Consider the following 19,469-nt stretch of genomic DNA (forward strand, 5'->3'; position numbering starts at 1 on the left):
CCAGGGGTGGACTGATGGAAGGTCAGAGGGCCCGGTCAGGTAAAAGGTCCACCGACGCTCCAGGACCCAGATCCCCAGGCAGATGAGCGCTGCTATCTGCTGTATTTGCAGCATACGTACATTTAGCAGAAAGCCTCCTCTGTGTGAGCCGCTTATGTGGCCTACACAGAGGAGACATAACCTCCGCCCCCACCACGCAATGCAGGCACCAATGACGTCATGTGGAAGCTAAAGAACGTGGCCTGGCAGCAGTGCAGAGGAGATCGCTGCGTCGTACATGTGAATATCTGTTGTTTTTTCCTTTTTTTTTTTTGTTTCAACTTAAATAAATAAAAATGATCATAAAGTCCCATCATAACAAATATGGTACAGATAAAAACTACAGACCACGGCGCAAAAATGAGCCCTCATATAGCCCTGTATGCGGAAAAATAAAAAAAGATATAAAAAAGGTCAGAAGATGACAATTTTAACCCCTTAATGACGCAGGACGTATATTTACGTCCTGCGCCGGCTCCCGCGATATGAAGCGGGATCGCGCCGCGATCCCGCATCATATCGCGTCGGTCCAGGCACTCATCAACGGCCGGGACCCGCGGCTAATACCACACATCGCCGATCGCGCCGATGTGCGGTATTAACACTTTAGAAGCTTTGACCGCCGCTTCTAAAGCGAAAGTGACCCGGCTGCTCAGTCAGGCTGTTCGGGACCGCCGCGGTGAAATCGCGGCGTCCCGAACAGCTGACCGGACACCGGGAGGGCCCTTACCTGCCTCCTCGGTGTCCGATCGACGAATGACTGCCCCGTGCCTGAGATCCAGGCAGGAGCAGTCAAGCGCCGTTAACACTGATCGCAGGAGTGTTAATACCCTATGGGACCTATAACATTGCAAAAAAAATGTAAAAAAAAAGTGTTAATAAAGGTAATTTAACCCCTTCCCTAATAAAAGTTTGAATCACCCCCCTTTTCCCATAAAAAAAATAAAACTGTGTAAAAAAAAATAAAAATAAACATGTGGTATCGCCGCGTGCGTAAATGTCCGAACTATAAAAATATATCATTAATTAAACCGCACGGTCAATGGTGTACGCGCAAAAAAATTCCAAGTTCCAAAAAAGCGTATTTTGGTCACTTTTTATACCATTAAAAAATGAATAAAAAGTGATCAAAAAGTCCGATCAAAACAAAAATCATACCGATAAAAACTTCAGATCACGGCGCAAAAAAAGTTATAGGGGTCAGAAGATGACATTTTTAAACGTATAAATTTTCCTGCATGTAGTTATGATTTTTTCCAGAAGTGCGACAAAATCAAACCTATATAAGTAGGGTATCATTTTAACCGTATGGACCTACAGAATAATGATAAGGTGTAATTTTTACCGAAATATGCACTGCGTAGAAACGTAAGCCCCCAAAATTTACAAAATGGTGTTTTTTTTTTCGTTTTTGTCGCACAATGATTTTTTATTCCGTTTCGCCGTGAATTTTTGGGTAAAATGACTGATGTCACTGCAAAGTAGAATTGGCGATGCAAAAAATAAGCCATAATATGGATTTTCTGGTGGAAAATTGAAAGGGTTATGATTTTTAAAAGGTAAGGAGGAAAAAACGAAAGTGCAAAAATGGAAAAACCCTGAGACCTTAAGGGGTTAAACAGACTAATTTTTGTGCATGCAGTTATTTTTATTTAACCCCTTGGGGACGGAGCCCATTATAACCCTAAGGACGGGAGCATTTTTTGCACTTCTGACCACTGTCACTTTAAGCATTAATAACTCTGGGATGCTTTTACTTTTCATTCTGATTCAGAGATTGTTTTTTGGTGACATATTCTACTTTATGTTAGTGGTAAATTTTTGTCCATACTTACATCATTTCTTGGTGAAAAATTCCAAAAATAAAAATTTTGCATTTTTCTAACTTTGAAGCTCTCTGCTTGTAAGGAAAACAGACATTCCAAATAAATTATATATTGATTCACAAATACAATATGTTTACTTTATATTTTCATCATAAAGTTGACATGTTTTTACTTTTGGAAGACATCAGAGGGCTTCAAAGTTCAGCAGCAATTTTCCAATTTTTCACAAAATTTTCAAAATCGGAATTTTTCAGGGACCAGTTCAGTTTTGAAGTGGATTTGAAGGGCCTTCATATTAGAAATACCCCATAAATGTCCCCATTATAAAAACTGCACCCATCAAAGTATTCAAAATGACATTCAAAAAGTTTGTTAACCCTTTAGGGTTATTCACAGGAATAGCAGCAAAGTGAAGGAAAAAATCCAAACTCTTCATTTTTTACACTCGCATGTTCCTATAGCCCCAGTTTTTGAATTTTTACAAGGGTTAATAGGGGAAAAAGCCCCCTAAAATTTGTAATGCAATTTCTCCCGAGTACGGAAATACCTCATATGTGGCCCTAAACTGTTGCCTTGAAATAAGACAGGGCTCTGAAGTGAGAGAGCGCCATGTGCATTTGAGGCCTAAATAAGGAATTTGCAATAGGGTCGGACCCGGTTACCTACAGTAAAATCTTACAGCAGTGTTTCCCAAACAGGGTGCCTCCAGCTGTTGCAAGACTCCCAGCCTGCCAGGACAGTCTATGGCTGCCCAGCAATATTGGGAGTTGTGGTTTTGCAACACCTGGAGGCTCCATTTAGGAAACCCTGCCATATGAGACGTTTTTCTTTTTTATGGGGGAGTGGGGATGTGTAAGGGGGTGTATATGTAGTGTTTTACTTTTTATTATTTGTTAGTGTAGTGTTTTTAGGGTACATTCACACAGGCGGTGATTCACAGTAAGTTTTCCGCTGGGAGTTTGAGCTGCGGCGGAAAATTTGCCGCAGCTCAAACTTGTAGAAGGAAAACCACTGTAAACCCGCCCGTGTGAATGTACCCTGTACATTCACATGGGGGGGTGCCCCAAACCTTCAGCTGTGGCAAAATGACAACTCCCAAAATGCACTGACAGACCGTACATGCTGGGAGTTGTAGTTTTACAACAGCTGTAGGCACACTGGTGGGGAAAAACAGACTCCAGCTCAGTGATTCCAACTTGTGTGCCTCCAGCTGTTGCAAAACTACAACTCCCAGCATGTACGGTCTGTCACAGCATTCTGGGAGTTGTAGTTTTGCAATAGCTTGAGACACACGGGTTGGAATCACTGAGTTAGGAAACAGAGACTCTAGCTCAGTGTTTCCCAACCAGTGTGCCTACAGCTGTTGCAAAACTACAATTCCCAGCATGGCCAGACAGTCAGGGCATGCTAGGAGTTGTAGTCATGCAACAACTGGGGAAGAACAGTTTGGAGACCGCTAAGTAGTGGTCTCCAAACTGTAGCCCTCCAGATGTTGCAAAACTACAACTCCAAGCATGCCCAGGCTGTCCAGGCATGCTGGGACTTGTAGTTCTGCAACATATGAAGGGCCAGAGATTGCAGAACTACATGCCCAGCATCCCTGACTGTCTGGCCATGCTGGAAATTGTACTTTTGCAACATTTGGAGGGCTACAGTTTGGAGACCACCGTATAGTGGTCTCCAAACTGTGCCACTTCAGATGTTGCAAGACTATAACTCCCAGCATGCCCAGACAGTCAGTGCATGCTGAAAGTTGTAGTTTTGCAACATCTGGAGGACCACAGTTTGGAGACCACTACACAGTGGTCTCCAAACTGTGACCCTCCAGATGTTGCAAAACTACAACTCCCAGCATGCCCAGACAGCCTTTAGCTGTCTGGGCATGCTGGGAGTTGTAGTTCTGCAACTTGTAGAAGGCCACAGAGAAGATCACTTACCGCGATCTTCACTGCAGCCTTCTCCACACCGCACTTTGCGGCTGCTCCTCCTGTGTCGATGCCTCCGCCACCGCTGGTCCAGGATTCCTCCGCCTCTCCGGGTAAGCCGGGCCATGCTCCCCCCTCGCCACCCGTGCTCCCCCCCACTCTGCCCATACTTCGATCGGTGGGCAGAGTGGGGGAAATTAACTCTAACCCCCCCCCCCAACTGCCATTGGTCGTCAGCCTGATCGACCAATGGCAGGGGATAGGAGGGGGTGGCAACACTGCCACCTCACTCCTGTCCTTTAGGATGGTCATTCTTATTTTCTGGGCGACACAATTGGCTCAGATCGCGGCAAATCGCTGGTCTGAATTGCCCAGCGATTTGCCATGATCGCCGACATGGGGGGTCTCAGAACCCCCCTAGGCATTGCCACGGGATGCCTGCTGATAGATATCAGTAGTCATTCTGGTCCAATCAATGCCCGGCGAGCTGCGGTGATCGGAAATACGGAGGGTGTATGGATACGCCCTCCGTCCTTAACCCATTAAGGACCCGGGCTTTTTCCGTTTTTTCATTTTCAATTTTTCCTCCTTAACTTTAAAATATCATAACTCTTAAAAATTTTCACCTAAAATGATATATAATGGCTTAATTTTTGCGTCACTAATTCTACTTTGTATTGACATTAGTCATTTTACCCAAAAATCTACGGTGAAACGGGAAAAAAAATCAATGTGCGACAAAATTTATGAAAAAACACTATTTTGTAAGTTTTGGGGGCTTCTGTTTTTACGCAGTACATTTTTTGCCAAAAATGATACCGTATCTTTATTCTGTAGGTCCATACGGTTAAAATGATCCCCTACTTATAAAGGTTTGAATTTGTATCACTTCCGAAAAAAATCATGAATACATGCAGGAAAATTTATACATTTAAAATGGTCATCTTTTGACCCCTATAACTTTTTTATTTTTCTGTGTTCAGGGCGCTTTGAGGACTCATTTTTTGCGCCGTCATCTGAAGTTTTTAGCGGTACCATTTTTGTTCTGATCAGACTTTTTGATCACTTTTTATTCACTTTTTTGTGGTATAAAAAGTGATCAAAAATGCGCTGTTTTGGACTTTGGAATTTTTTTGCGCGTACGCCATTGAACGAGCGGTTTAAAAAGCAGTATATTTTTATAACTCTGACATTTCCACACGCGGCGATACCACATATGTTTATTTTTATTATTATTTACATAATGTTTTTTTTATTTTTGGAAATGCCGGGTGATTCAAACTTTTATTAGGGGAAGGGATAATTGAAAGGGTTAATGATTTTTTTACACTTTTCTTATGCAATATTATAGCTCCTATAGGGGGCTATAACATTGCATGTACTGATCTTTTACACTGATTGATCCATCTCCATAGGAATGGATCAATCAGTGTTTTCGGCGATTGAATGCTCAAGCCTGGATCTCAGACTTGAAGCATTCATTCGGCGATCGGACAGCGTAGGAGAAGGTAAGAGACCTCCTCCTGTGCTACAGCTGTTTGGGATGCTGCGATTATACCGCGGCGATCCCGAACAGCTCCATGAGCTAACCGGCACATTTTACTTTCGTTTTTAGCCGCGCGGCTCAGCTTTGGGCGCGCGGCTAAAGGGTTAATAGCGATCAGTGCCGCGCGCTATTAGAGGCAGGTCCCGGCTTCACTATGACGCTGGGCCCGCCGCGATATGATGCGGGGTCACCGTGTGACCCCGCGTTATTTCGCAGGACCGGGACTCATGACGTATGCATACGTCATGGGTCCTTAAGAGGTTAAGTGACAGGACGTGAGGGCGTATGCATACGCCTTTCATCCCCAAGGAGTTAAAGGGGTACTCCGGTGGAATTTTTTTTATTTATTTTTTTTAAATCAACTGGTGCCAGAAAATTAAACAGATTTGTAAATTACATCAATTAAAAAATATTAATCCTTCCAGTACTTATTAGCTGCTGAATGCTACAGAGGAAATTATTTTCTTTTTGGAACACAGTGCTCTCTGCTGACATCTCTTTCCATTTTAGGAACTGTCCAGAGCAGCATATGTTTGCTATGGGGATTTTCTCCTACTCTGGACAGTTCTTAAAATGGACAGAGATGTCAGCAGAGAGCACTGTGGTCATGATGTCAGCAGAGCTCTGTGTTCCAAAAAGAAAACCATTTCCTCTGTAGTATTCAGCAGCTAATAAGTACTGGAAGGATTAAGGATTTTTAATAGAGGAAATTTACAAATTTGTTTATCTTTCTGGCACCAGTTGATTAAAAAAAAAAAAAGTTTTCCACCGGAGTACCCTTTAAGTAGTAAAATAAAATAAAACCTACATAAATTGGGTATCCTTGTAACAGTATAGACCTACAGAATAAAGATAAGGTGTCATATTTATCAAAAAGAAGCCCCCAAAAGTTACAAAATGGCAGGATACTTTGTATTTCACCCCATAAATAAGTTTTTTTTAGTTTCGCTGCAGATTATGATATAAATTAAGTGATGTAATTACAAAGTACAATTGGTGACACAAAAAAAATAAAGCTCTTATATGGGTCTGTAGGTGCAAAATTGAAAGAGTTATGATTTTTAGAAGAGGAGGAGGAAACATTGAAAGTGCAAATGTCCGCACTGAAATTTTCCATGGACATTCACCTGTGTGAACACAGCCTGAGGGTTTGAATACTTTCCCTTAAAGTGTACCTGTCAGATCCAACAAAAAAAAAAAAAAAAAATTTTTAATATATCACTCAGTACCTAATCCTGACCATGTACATCTAATTTTTATGCTTCTAGCACCTTATTTTTTTTTTTTATTACACTTTTAATTTAGCTCACTAGTCTGAATTCCTCTCAAAGGGAGGGGGTGTGGCCTCACTGTGCAGGTCTCCGCCCCTCCCTCAGTATACTGTCTGCTTACATCTCCCATAGCATTAGCAAAACTACAACTCCCAGCTTGTCCTCACTGATAGTAGCGGGACAAAAGCTGACAGTGGGAGGACTTTTCTTCCAGCTTTGAGCCCTGGCTTTTTCAGCAAGAAATACTGAAAATGTTCTAATGAAAGAAATTGCGAAACCTGTTGGTTTTGCATGCTTTACAACATATCAAAAGTTTTTGTATCTGACAGTGCCCATTTAAAGGGTCACTCATTAAAACAAATTTTTGCTATTGCACTCCTTATGGTAAATGAAAAATATTTCTAATATACTTTGTTTAAAAAAAAATGAAGTTTTCTATGTTTTATTTGTGCTTAAAAAAAGCTCAAGAGCACATTTTCCCCCAACTCATACACAGACTTTGGACCAAAGTCCAAACATAGGAAGTGCAGCCTGGAGTGCTGAGGGGGGGGGGGTGGTGTCCAGCCTCATCCAATGATAGCTCCTCTCACACATAACTGCCATAAGCTGTTGGTTTTGCACCCCCCCCCCCCTCAGCACTCCAGGCGGCACTTCCTGTGTTTGAGTTGGGGGAAAATGTGCTCTTGAGCTTTTTTAAGCACAAATAAAACATAGAAAACTTCATTTTTTTAAAACAAAGTATATTAGAAATATGTTTCATTTACCATAAGGAGTGCAATAGCAAAAATTTGTTTTAATGAGAGTGACCATTTAAGTGAAAATGATTTTTTTCTTCCATCTAATTCACAATACATGGGGGAAAAAAATTATATAGATGTTAAAATATAGAAAACCATAGCATTCCATTCATTTCATTTAATGGATTTCAGCAATTTCAGATAAACATCGAAATTCTCACAAATGCTGATAAAAAGTGGTGTATTTTTGTAGACCTCTGCATCAGTGGTTTTGCGAAGACATTACAGTGGGGATCAAAAGTTTGGGCACGCCAGATAATTTTTTTTAGTAATGTGCATAAAATAGCCAAGGAAAGATGAAAAAATCTCCAAAAGGCATCAAATTACAGATTAGACATTCTTATAATATGTCAACATAAGTTGGATTTTAGTTCCATCATTTACACTTTCAAAATAACAGAAAACAAAAAAATGGCATCTGCAAAAGTTTGGGCACCCTGCAGACTTTATTGCATGCACTGCCCCCTTTGCAAAGCTGAGACCTGCCAGTGTCATGGATTGTTCTATATCATCATCTGGGAAGACCAGGAGATGTCAATCTCAAAGGTTTTAATTGCCCAGACTCATGTGACCTTGCCCCAACAATCAGCACCCATAGGGACCTATAACACTGCACACACTGATCTTTTACACAGATCACAGGCGTGTATTAACACGCCTGTGATCAGTGTTATCGGCGCTTGACTGCTCCTGCCTGGATCTCAGGCACGGAGCAGTCATTCGCCGATCGGACACCGAGGAGGCAGGTAAGGGCCCTCCCGGTGTCCGGTCAGCTGTTCGGGACGCAACGATTTCACCGCGGCGGTCCCGAACAGCCCGACTGAGCAGCCGAGTCACTTTCACTTTCGCTTTAGAAGCGGCGGTCAGCTTTGACCGCCGCTTCTAAAGGGTTAATACCGCACATCGCCGCGATCGGCGATGTGTGGTATTAGCCGCGGGTCCCGGCCGTTGATGAGCGCCGGGACCGACGCGATATGATGCGGGATCACGGCGCGATCCCGCTTCATATCGCGGGAGCCGGCGCAGGACGTAAATATACGTCCTGCGTCGTTAAGGGGTTAAGCACTGGAGTACCCTTTAACTCTGCAGGGTGCCCAAACTTTTGCAGACGCCCTTTTTTTGTTTTTTTGTTATTTTGAAAGTGTAAATGATGGAAATAAAATCTAACTTTTTTTTGACATATTATAAGAATGTCTAATCTGTAATTTGATGCCTTTTGGAGATTTTTCCATCTTTCCTTGGCTTCTTTATGCACATTAATACAAATTTTTACCTGGGGTGCCCAAACTTTTGATCCCCACTGTATATTGCAAGACATCACTTGATAAGTCACATAGAACTCTAGCATAAAAAAATAAAAAAATATTTAAAAAAAGCCTAAAAACTGCATTTCTTGCCTAATTGGGTGGGTGTAACATCTGGTGATGTAATGACTCATTTATACTCATCAGCAACATTGAAAATTGACATTTTCAAGGTTTTATTTTCTAAAAGAGGCGTTTCGGGGGTCCTATTTATTGATGCCGCGTCTTTCAGGTAATTCATTATTTGAATACATTATTGCGTTACGCCATACCTTTCCCTTACGCAGTATAGATTAATAACCCTTCCTTGTATTTACTAAGCGCCCAAATCTTACAGAGCCACAAGCCATGACGCTGCGTTAGTCCTGTGAAGTGTGAGTGATGCATTCCTCATGGCTCCTATTAATAATGTCACACGAGGCCAGCAATAAGCAGCAGACATTGTGCTTCCTGTAGAGGCGGGGAGAGGTTTCCCTCCTCATGCTGCTCAGTAATCATCCACCTCAGGACTATATACACCGACAGCCGCTCTCCCATTTACCAGCAGTCTTCTCTCCCTATCACCGCTGTGGAGACTGTGGATTATTATTACAGCATTGATACAATTTGCACATGAAAGCGACATTTGGTAAACAAGCCATTAAATAGGGGGCAGGAGAGAGGTGGGGACACACAACCAGGCTGCTGTCATTTCATTTTGTTCTATTACAAAAAGCCAGGAGCTGCAGTTCTTTCCAGCAAAAGCCAGGAAAGCAAAGAGGCAGATGACAAGCGAAGGCTGCACCAGGGGCTGCGGTGTTGGTAAGTCTCCGGATTCTCATTTTCATCTATTAGGAGCAGAGAGATGGGTCATTGGTTTCTTGCTACAAAAGAACAATATGTAATTCTATATCACCAAAAGGAAGAAAAAAATAATCTATATTGTGAAAACGGATAATCATAATAAGAATAAAACAAATGGAGAGAGGACCCCGTCACAATCTAAATTGCACATGAAAAAGACATCTTCTGCGTTATTCCTTAGTGGGCAGAGGAAGGGGAGTGTGGGGAGTCATATGTTACAGATCTGGCGCTGAAACTCCTAAAGATAAGTGATGTATGGCGTATGCTGAAAGCCTTTGATGTCCAGATAGTTATCAAGCAGATATGTTGTGACTTTTTCATTATGAGACTCATCTGGCACTGCAAAGTCCTTCTTTCTGTTCTCTGTGAGTGGTGACATTGGTAAGGACAAGTGATTAAAGGGGAATTTCACTTGTGGTAATAAAGAGCGTGCATAGTACTTTTTAGAGATGTGAAAGCTAGAAACGGGTATTGTCTTTACATCAGTGGTCCCCAAACTGCGGCCCTCCAGATGTTGCAAGACTACATCTCCCAGCATGCCTGGACAGCCAACGGCTGTCCAGGCATGCTGGGAATTGTAGTTTTGCAACATCTGGAGGGCCACAGTTTGGGGACCACTACTTTACATGAATGCGTGAGGCTATAAAAGGACTGGTGACGTCGAAAGATATACATGGAATCCTAAACCCTAACCCTATTTCTTTTTCCCTATTACATATAAGTTCTTGCAGGGTAAATCTTTAGCCTAGATGCTGACGTGTTGTTGGGCAACAGAAAATCACATTGTGTGACCAAAATATTTCTGTGACTTGTTATCGCATCATTTTATTACAGGTGTGATTTAGCCGTTTAAAAAAAATTAAAAAAAAAGCCAAATTGCAGCGAACTTGCAGTCACATTGAGGTCATTGATGGCAAAGTCGTGTGCAACCGGCGACAAAAAAAATAATAATCTATCAACTGTAGCAACAGAATACCTTTTAGTAACATTACTTGCAAAATTACAGTGCGACAATGTGTTCTTCTCGTCATTCGACCAAAGTCACCTTGTATGGCAAGGTTTGACTACTACGGGAACACATACTATACACCTTTTATGTACTGTATATAGTAAAATGTATCCGTGGAGGTCCTTTTTATGGCTATAGCAGGATAATGCATTGTGTATTTATATAATTCTGCTCCTTCCTTAAAGGGGTACTCCGGTGAAAACCTTTTTTCTTTTAAATCAACTGGTGGCAGAAAGTTAAACATATTTGTAAATTACTTCTATTAAAAAATCTTAATCCTTCCAGTACTTATTAGCTGCTGAATGCTACAGAGGAAATTCCTTTCTTTTTGGAACACTGATGACATCACGACCACAGTGCTCTCTGCTGACATCTCTGTCCATTTTAGCAACCATGCATAGCAGATGTATGCTATGGGCAGCATGGTGGCTCAGTGGTTAGCACTGCTGCCTTGCAGTGCTGGGGACTTGGGTCCATATCCCACTAAGGACAACAATAAATAAAGTGTTATGATTATTAGAATAACGTCAGCAGAGAAAACTGTGCTCGTGATGTCATCAGAGAGCATTCCAAAAAGAAAATAATTTCCTCTGTAGTATTCAGCAGCTAATAAGCACAAGAAGGATTAAGATTTCTTAATAGAAGTAATTTACAAATATGTTTATCTTTCTGCCACCAGTTGATTTAAAAGAAAAAAGGTTTTCACCGGAGTACCCCTTTAAAAACATTCAAAAAGTTCTTATTGAGGAAATGTGGATAATTTGTTGTAAACCAAGTATTACACATAGTCTAACTTTGCAATATATCAGTGTTAAAACTCTGCTATGATCTCAGGGACATACTTGTAAAAAGGAAAGAGTAATACTTTTCTACAGGCTTTATGAACTGCTTACTGACGTTTTCTATTCATATTCATCCCACTTCCTTATGAGGCATTAGTATTGGCCCTCATATTTAACACAGTAAAGTTCGGCCATATTACGGTTGTCTGAGGCTTACCTAATAGAATTGTAACATGATCTTAAGGCTAGGTTCAGACTACGGAATCTCCGGACAGAAAATTTCCGCCCGGAGATTCCGAGTGCGGCCAGCGCTGACTGAATCAGTCGGCTCTAGGACCGCGCGGACACTGCAGTCTCCAATAGACTGCAATGTGTTCCGCGCAGATTTCCGCTTGAAGAAAGAGCAACCCCTTTCTTCAGGCAGAAATTTCCAAGCGGATTTTCCGTTCACAAATTCCGCTTCACAAATTCCGAAGTGTGAATTTGGGATCGGAAAACCATTCACTAGACTGTACATTTTAGCAAGCGGAATTTCCGCCTGCAATTTCAAAGCGGAATTGCAGACGGAAATTTTGTAGTCTGAACCTAGCCTAAGAGTTAATGAAATAGTAAAATGATATTCTAGTAATATTTATCAACTCTGTGACAAATCTTTTCATTACAATAATTCTTTTCATGTAATAACTGCGGAGCTATTAATACCCATCAGCATACTTTTATTCCTGTGTCAGACATGATTGTGCCAGCTTGTAATAGGACATATTAGCCAAAAAAGTCTGAGCAGATCTGCAAAAAATGTTGTCAGACGTCATGTGAATAGTTTACTGCCTCCAGGAACACTGAGGCAGACGCTGTGAGAGCTGACACCACGCCATCCTCGTGACCTAGGTGACCAGAGCTGTTACCAGAAACTACATAGCTATATCAACCTATATACTCATCAGCAAGCATGTGATCAAGCCATTCCCATGGTAGGAATTCCAGATGCTTGTCTATTATGGCATAGGACTGCCAGTGTTTAGGGTATGAAAACCCATCCAGGAATATGATCCCCACATAGCATGGTGCAAGAGAGATGTGGCTGCCCCGCCATTACTAATTCTAATGCCAACCGGTCAGTGACAACATGTCTAAGCTTGGGTGTATTATTGATTATAAGGGTATTTACGACAGAAGCATTTGTGCTGAGGGTGTGATGAAGGGCAGATGGTATTACCCTTAGGGGCAGATGGCATTAACCCCTTGTGTTTGTGATGCCAGGGTGTGGTTTCCTCTACACCACCTGAGGTATGACCGCTGGTTCCTGGGCTAGGCGCGGGGCAAATAATCACTCTGATGTAAAGTTACGGAACAACGGAAGCTTTACTGAGGTAGACAGATGGAATAGTCTTTACAGCTCAATTAGGTCCAAGGAGATGACCAGTGACTTAAGGTGACTTGCGGGCTTGCTGGGACTTGTAGTGGATTTGGACTGAATTATACAGACCCATGCTGATTTGAGCAGACTTGACTATGACTGACTAGACTTCACCCCTGTGATTGCTTACCAGGCTTTGACGTTCATCTGAAGGGGCACTTGGTGATGGAAGCGTGGCTGCGTGGTTAGGCCTTGGGTCTCTTCAGGACACCAGACACTCTCAGGTCTTGACTGTACTGTACTCAGCACTGAACTGCACTACCTAGCTCCTCCTTTGGTTTATAAGGGAGCAATTTGGAGGGGTCCTATAGGTCACTCACAAGTCACCTGGTCAGTCACATGGTCACCGACACCTTCCCCGGTTACACAGGACTTGGTAACAACATTTTAAGGCATATGAACATTAGAAAGACAGATTAATAAATAACATAGGTCACTTAACCATTTATGGCACATATAATGAAGGTGGACTCAGGGGGCTCTGAAATAGAGTCTGCCACACAGGACAGAAAGAGTACCAGAGAGCATCTCCTGTACTGGGCCACTGAACATTTAAAATGATCCACTGGATAGGATAGGGAAAAACATGGCTATGAGAAATTTGAAAAGAGCAGAGGTTGAGCCTTCCTAAAATGGACAGAGATGCCAGCAGAGAGCACTGTGCTTGTGATGTCAGCAGAAAGCATTGTGTTCCAAAAAGCAGATATTGCAAGTGTTTCTTATATGATTCGACTGTGTTCAAAATTTCATACATCATGTTCGATTTCATGATTAGTAGTGGTGAAGTATTTCGAATTTTGAACTCATGGGGTTAAATATTCACCTGCGGTGATCACACCTGGTCTGTTTAGCTCCGTATATATTTTCCACTCTCCCACTACCCATCATGCATCTGATGAAAGGTCACATGACCTGAAACGCGTCATGCTGGACGTATCCTGAGTTATATGCTATTGTATCTGTGTCTGAGACTAATCCATGTCGAGGTTTTAATCTGGATGAAAATAAAGGTGAAGTTACTTTATCGCTGGCTATTGCTGTTTTGTATCAGATTTGTAAATTACTTCTATTTAAAAATCTTAATCCTTCCAGTACTTATCAGCTGCTGTATGCTCTAGAGTAAGTTGTATAGTTCTTTTCAGTCTGACCACAGTGCTCTCCGCTGCCTTCTCTGTCCGCATCAGATAATGTCCAGAGCAGGATAGGTTTGCTATGGGGATTTGCTTCTACTCTGGACAGTTCCTGACATGGACAGAGGTATCAGGAGAGAGCACTGTTGTCAGACTGAAAAGAATTCCAGAAATAAATAAAACTTCCTGTGGGGTATACAGCAGCTGTTAAGTACTGGAAGGATTAATATTTTTAAATAGACGTAATATACAAATCTGTTTAACTTTCTGGCACCAGTTGATGAAATTTTTTTTTTTTTATATTATCCATCCCTCATCTCTCCTCTATCTCATCTCCTCTCCTCTCACATCTCCTCTCTCTCTCTCTCTCTATATATATTATATATATATATATATATATATATATATATATATATATATATATATATATATATATATATGTTTTCCTCCGGAGTACCCCTTTACTTCTATAGCACTGTCATAACCATCCACAGTGATCGGTGGGGGTCCTTTTTGTCAGACCCCTCCTTATCTAGTATTTATCTGTGTAGTGTATACAGCATGTGATTAATGCTATTGGTTGGAATATCTCTTTAATGGTTTTCCTGTTTTGTATGCATACATCTTAGGTTGGGTTCTTACACAATATTTTGGTTCAGAATTTACTATGGTGGGTCCAAAAAGGTGAAAATTATAATTTTCTTTGTGGATGCTCCACTCGTGTTCAAGAAGACTGACCAAAATACTACATGTGAATCCAGCCTAAAACAGGTGCCATACACTGCAATGTTTAGCCAAAACCCAAAATCATTTCCAAAGGAATGTGAAATATAAAAGGAAGGACTTCTACTTCTTCCTACTGGATCCATTCCTGGCTGCGGCTCAAAAACTGCAGTGTGTGACACCGGCCTAAGAGGGGCTTTCACTCTATTATTATTGCTAAACTTTCAAAAGGATAAGGTGTAAAACATTGACCATTGGAAAGGTCACCAGTCGACCAAAAATGGTCCATGTGTTATGATCTAACCTGCCGATAGGTAAGGATAGGTTCACATAATGTTTTTCACACTGCGGAATCGGCGGTAGGACCGTGCGGCACTGCGCCATCACCATTGACAGCTATGCAGTGCTCGCGGGATTCCGCACAAAGATTTAACATGGTCAATCTCAGTGCAGAACAATTTCAGCGGCGGAATTGTCCGCCGCTGAAATTCCTCAGTGTGAATGGGTCTCACAGAAGACCCATTCACACTGATGGTAACGTTCACTGCGCGGAATTCCGCAGTGTGAACGTACCCTTACAGTATGTCAGGTATGCATGTATATCTCTTGCTGGTATACATCAGTAAAATTGTATGTATATTATGAATAGTTCAGTAAGAAAGCAGTATATCTTAAATATATTTTTTTCATTGAAGCCTATGGGTGAAGGATATCATGGTATGGCACTAATCATGGGCATCCATTAAACAAAGAGCCCATGAGCTTTTGGTTAGATTTTCATTCCGTATCCTATCAATAGTTTAACAGATATATCATAGAAAGCTCTTGACACGTACAGTATGTTGCTATTGTAGCCTATGGGTAATAGATGACATTTGTTAGGCGTCTGTCACAACCTCTGTGTAATGTATACGTAAGTAGCTTTACCCAGAGTGTTTGCTAAAGAAACTAAATTATGACTTGAACAGGGCCAAACAAACATGACGGGAACCCCCCCCCCCCCCCCCAAACAAACATGACGGGAACCCTCCCCCCCCCCGTAATCCACATGCACAGAGCGAACTCTGCTCTGTGCCGGATTACGAGCAACCACAGCTGTCACACCCCCATCTATATATCTCTCATAGAAAATAATATAGTGGACATGACGACCATGCCTGCAGCCTAGCACAGCCAGCGTTCTGAGTATAAATGTTCAGAACACCGGGGTGCCGGGCTGGAGATCGCGGGGGGTCCCAGTGACTCCCTGCAATGAGACATCTTATCTCCTATCCTTTGTATAGGGGATAAGATGCCTAGAGGAGGGGTACCCCTTTAAGTCTAGGAATTCCTAAATATCAGTGTCACACCTCTGTTTTCTGTTTTGAGGCTTTGCTACAGGTATTATTGAAGGTACTGGAAGAGTAAGGCCCCCTTCACATATGTGCATTGTCCAGCGTAGTTTTCCTCTGGCGCTGTAGAAAACGCATCGGAGAGAAACTGATTGTAGAACTGATACCATTCTTTTGAATAAAACAGTTTACATTCATCAGCTGAATGTTGGATGGTGGAACACACCGCATGGGCACCAGACAGGGCAACATATCTTGCGCATGGCACTCTTTTACTTAAGATCCCTGTCGTATTTCAAGGAAACAGTTTAGGGCCACATATGGGGTATTTCCGTACTCGGGAGCAATTGCGTTACACATTTTGGGGGTCTTTTTCTCCTTTCACCCCTTATGAAAAGGAAAAGTTGGGGGCTACACACCAGCATGTTAGTGTAAAAAAAATAAAAAAGTACGGAAATACCCCATATGTGGGCGTAAAATGCTCTGCGGGTGCACAACAAGGCTCAGGAGTGAGAGCGCACTATGTACATTTGAGGCCTAAATTGGTGATTTGCACAGGGGTGGCTGATTTTACAGCAGTTCTGACATAAACACAAAAAAAATAAATACTCACATGTGACCCCATTTTGGAAACTACACTCCTCATGGAACTCACAAATTTCTGTTAATGTTGGATGGGAAAATGAAAAAAAAATTCTCTCACTAAAATGCTGGTGTAACCCTAAACTTTTCGTTTTCACAAGGGAAAATAGAAAAAAAAAGCCCCCCAAAATTTGTAACCCCATTTCTTCTGAGTAAGAACATACCCCATATGTGGATGTAAAGTTATCTGCTGGTGCACTACAATGCTCAGAAGAGAAGAAGCGCCATTGGGCTTTTGGAGAGAATATTTGTATGGAATTGAAGGCCAGGTGTGTTTACAAAGCCCCCATAGTGCCAGAACAGTGGACCCCCCCCCCCCCCCCACACACACACATACACATGTGACCCCATTTTGGAAACTACACCCCTCACGTAATGTAATAAGAGTTACAGTGAGTATTTACTCCCCCCTACAGGTGTCTGACAGATATTTGGAACAGTGTTCGGTGAAAAATGAAAAATTGAATTTTTCATTTGCACAGCCCACTGTTCCAAAGATCTGTCAACACCAGTGGGGTGTAAATGCTCACTGCACCACTTATTAAATTCTGTAGGGGTGTAGTTTCCAAAATGGGGTCACATGTGTCCTCTGTTCTGGCACTATGGGGGCTTTGTAAACGCACATGGCCCCTGACTTCTATTCCAACCAAATCCTCTCTCCAAAAGCTCAATGGCACTCCTTCTCTTCTGAGCATTGTAGTGCGCCAAGCAGAGCTCTTGACGTCCACACATGGGGTATTTCCATACTAAGAAGAAATGGGGTTACAATTTTTTTTTTTTGGGGGGGGGGGGGCATTTTCTCCTATTACCCCTTGTAAAAATGTAAAATTTGGGGGAAACCAGCATTTTAGTGAAAAAATTACAATTCTTTTACACATCCATCTTTAGCGAAAAGTCATCAAACACCTGTGGGGTGTCAAGGCTCATTGTAACCCCTTGTTACGTTCCTTGAGGGGTGTAGTTACCAAAATATTGTGCCATGTTGGGGTTTTTTGCTGTTCTGGCACCATAGGGGCTTCCTAAATGTGCAATACCCCACCCAAAAAACGTTTCAGAAAAACTCACGTCAAAATCCCATTGTGGCTCCTTCCCTTCTAAGCCCTCTAGTGCACCCACAGAGCACTTAACATCCACATATGAGGTATTTCCTTACTCGAGAGAAATTGGGTTACAAATTTTAGGGTGATTTCTCTCCTTTTACCCCTTGTAAAAATTCAAAAACTGGTTCTACAAGAACATGCGAGTGTAAAAAATAAAGATTTTACATTTTCTCCTTCATTTTGCTGCTATTCCTGTGAAACACCTAAAGGGTTAACACGCTTTCTGAATGTCATTTTGAATACTTTGAGGGGTGCAGTTATTATAATGGGGTCATTTATGGGGAATTTCTAATATGAAGGCCCTTCAAATCCACTTCAAAACTGAACTGGTCCCTGAAAAATTCAGATTTTGAAAGTTTTGGAATTTTTCCACAAAAATTTACCACTAACAAAATAGAATATGTCACCCAAAAAACAATCTTGGAATCAGAATGAAAAGTAAAAAGCATCCCAGAGTTAACTGGTCAGATGTGCAAAAAATGCTCGGGTCCTTAAGGCGAAAAGGAGTCCTTAAGGGGTTAAACAATATACTGTAACAGGCAGGTTATGGCTAGAGCAGGGTATGTTCATACTAAGGTACATGGGGCTTGTTCTCTTTACTTTAGCTCACGTGCTTGTCACTAGTTCTTTTTCTCTGAAGTAGGCAGTAACTGAATCAACTGAATTATAGTAGAGCTCAATGACGACATCCAGTGTCCCCTTGTTTCTTGGTTATATATCTCCCAGTAATGGGATGACAATAAAAGGACTATTCTGGATAAGGCTTTGGACAGGAATTCTTAATAGCAGTAGTCCGCAAACCTCAAACGGACTTTAGATACAGAAGTTGTGGAATCCCGAGTTTATTTTTTATTTATTTTTAAGATACATATTCCCTTTAACATTCAAAGAAAGTGGCTCTTGGAGTTGGAGGGTCTTATTTAACATCCAGGATTTAGGCTGTGTTCACACCGCATCTAATTACCGCATGCAGTTTTTGCCTTGTTTTACTACAGATTTACAGCAAAACGGCATGCAATAATTAGTTTGTGGTACTGCTATGTTTGAACACAACCTTACTCCTGTCTCCTTGTTAACATTTTGCTAAAGTGCACTTGGGAAACAAATTAGGTATGAAAACCTGGGTGTGTGCTAAGGATAACAAGAAATCTTCCTTTTCTAGACATCTAAGCATTAAAACACCTAAAGCACTTTTTCCAATGACATGTAATGCCATAATGTACTTTTAGGCTAGCAACACTATTGTGTTTAGGGGAGGGGATACAATGCCTGTAGGTTTCTTTTTCTTTCTAAGCCTTCCCTTTGATAAAAAGAATGTATATATTGTTAGTAGGTAACTTGAGTAGTAGGTAAATAAGCAGAGGATACACTTACTATTGCTACTTAATTACTTGCTTACCTTACCTAGAAGGAAGCGCCGTGTGGTAGCTTGTGTAACATTTGATATATATTTTGAAGTACTGTTTCAATGGCTACCAAAATAAAAATGTAGAAACTATTTTTAACCAAAAATTGAGTACTATTAATGGGGCCCCATGGCAAAAAAATAAAGTCACTGCCGCAACCACCTCATCCCTTTCAACTTGTGCCAGGGACCCATCAGGGGCAGCCTTCCCTCTTTCCCTACCTGACCAGGTACTCATACATGCACAGTGACGAAATTGGCCAGGAGCAAGGCCAAAGGCTTACAGGAGGGATATGCTGCCAGGCCAGGCTCAGCATATCAGGAGCAGTAAGGGCAACAGAGAGCAGGCTCCCAGGGAACGAGGAGGCGGTGGCTCTGG

The 19,469-nt window shown here is 41.7% G+C and overlaps 1 protein-coding gene across 2 annotated transcripts in view; it reads left to right on the plus strand.

Moving 5' to 3' along the window:
* Nucleotides 1-8,908: 8,908 nt before the first annotated feature.
* The window catches only part of STAMBPL1 (STAM binding protein like 1), a 100,690-nt gene continuing 90,129 nt past the window's right edge, over nt 8,909-19,469 (plus strand). Inside the window, exon 1 of one of the 2 annotated variants that reach the window (XM_056530091.1) lies at nt 8,909-8,940. The gene's annotated coding sequence lies outside the window, so the exon portion shown is untranslated. Of the gene's footprint in view, nt 8,941-9,163; nt 9,510-19,469 lie in introns of those variants that run through there. The other variant, XM_056530090.1, reaches the window with a different exon arrangement.

Source organism: Hyla sarda, chromosome 7 (assembly GCF_029499605.1).
Source record: "Hyla sarda isolate aHylSar1 chromosome 7, aHylSar1.hap1, whole genome shotgun sequence".
Classification (NCBI taxonomy): Eukaryota; Metazoa; Chordata; class Amphibia; order Anura; family Hylidae; genus Hyla; species Hyla sarda.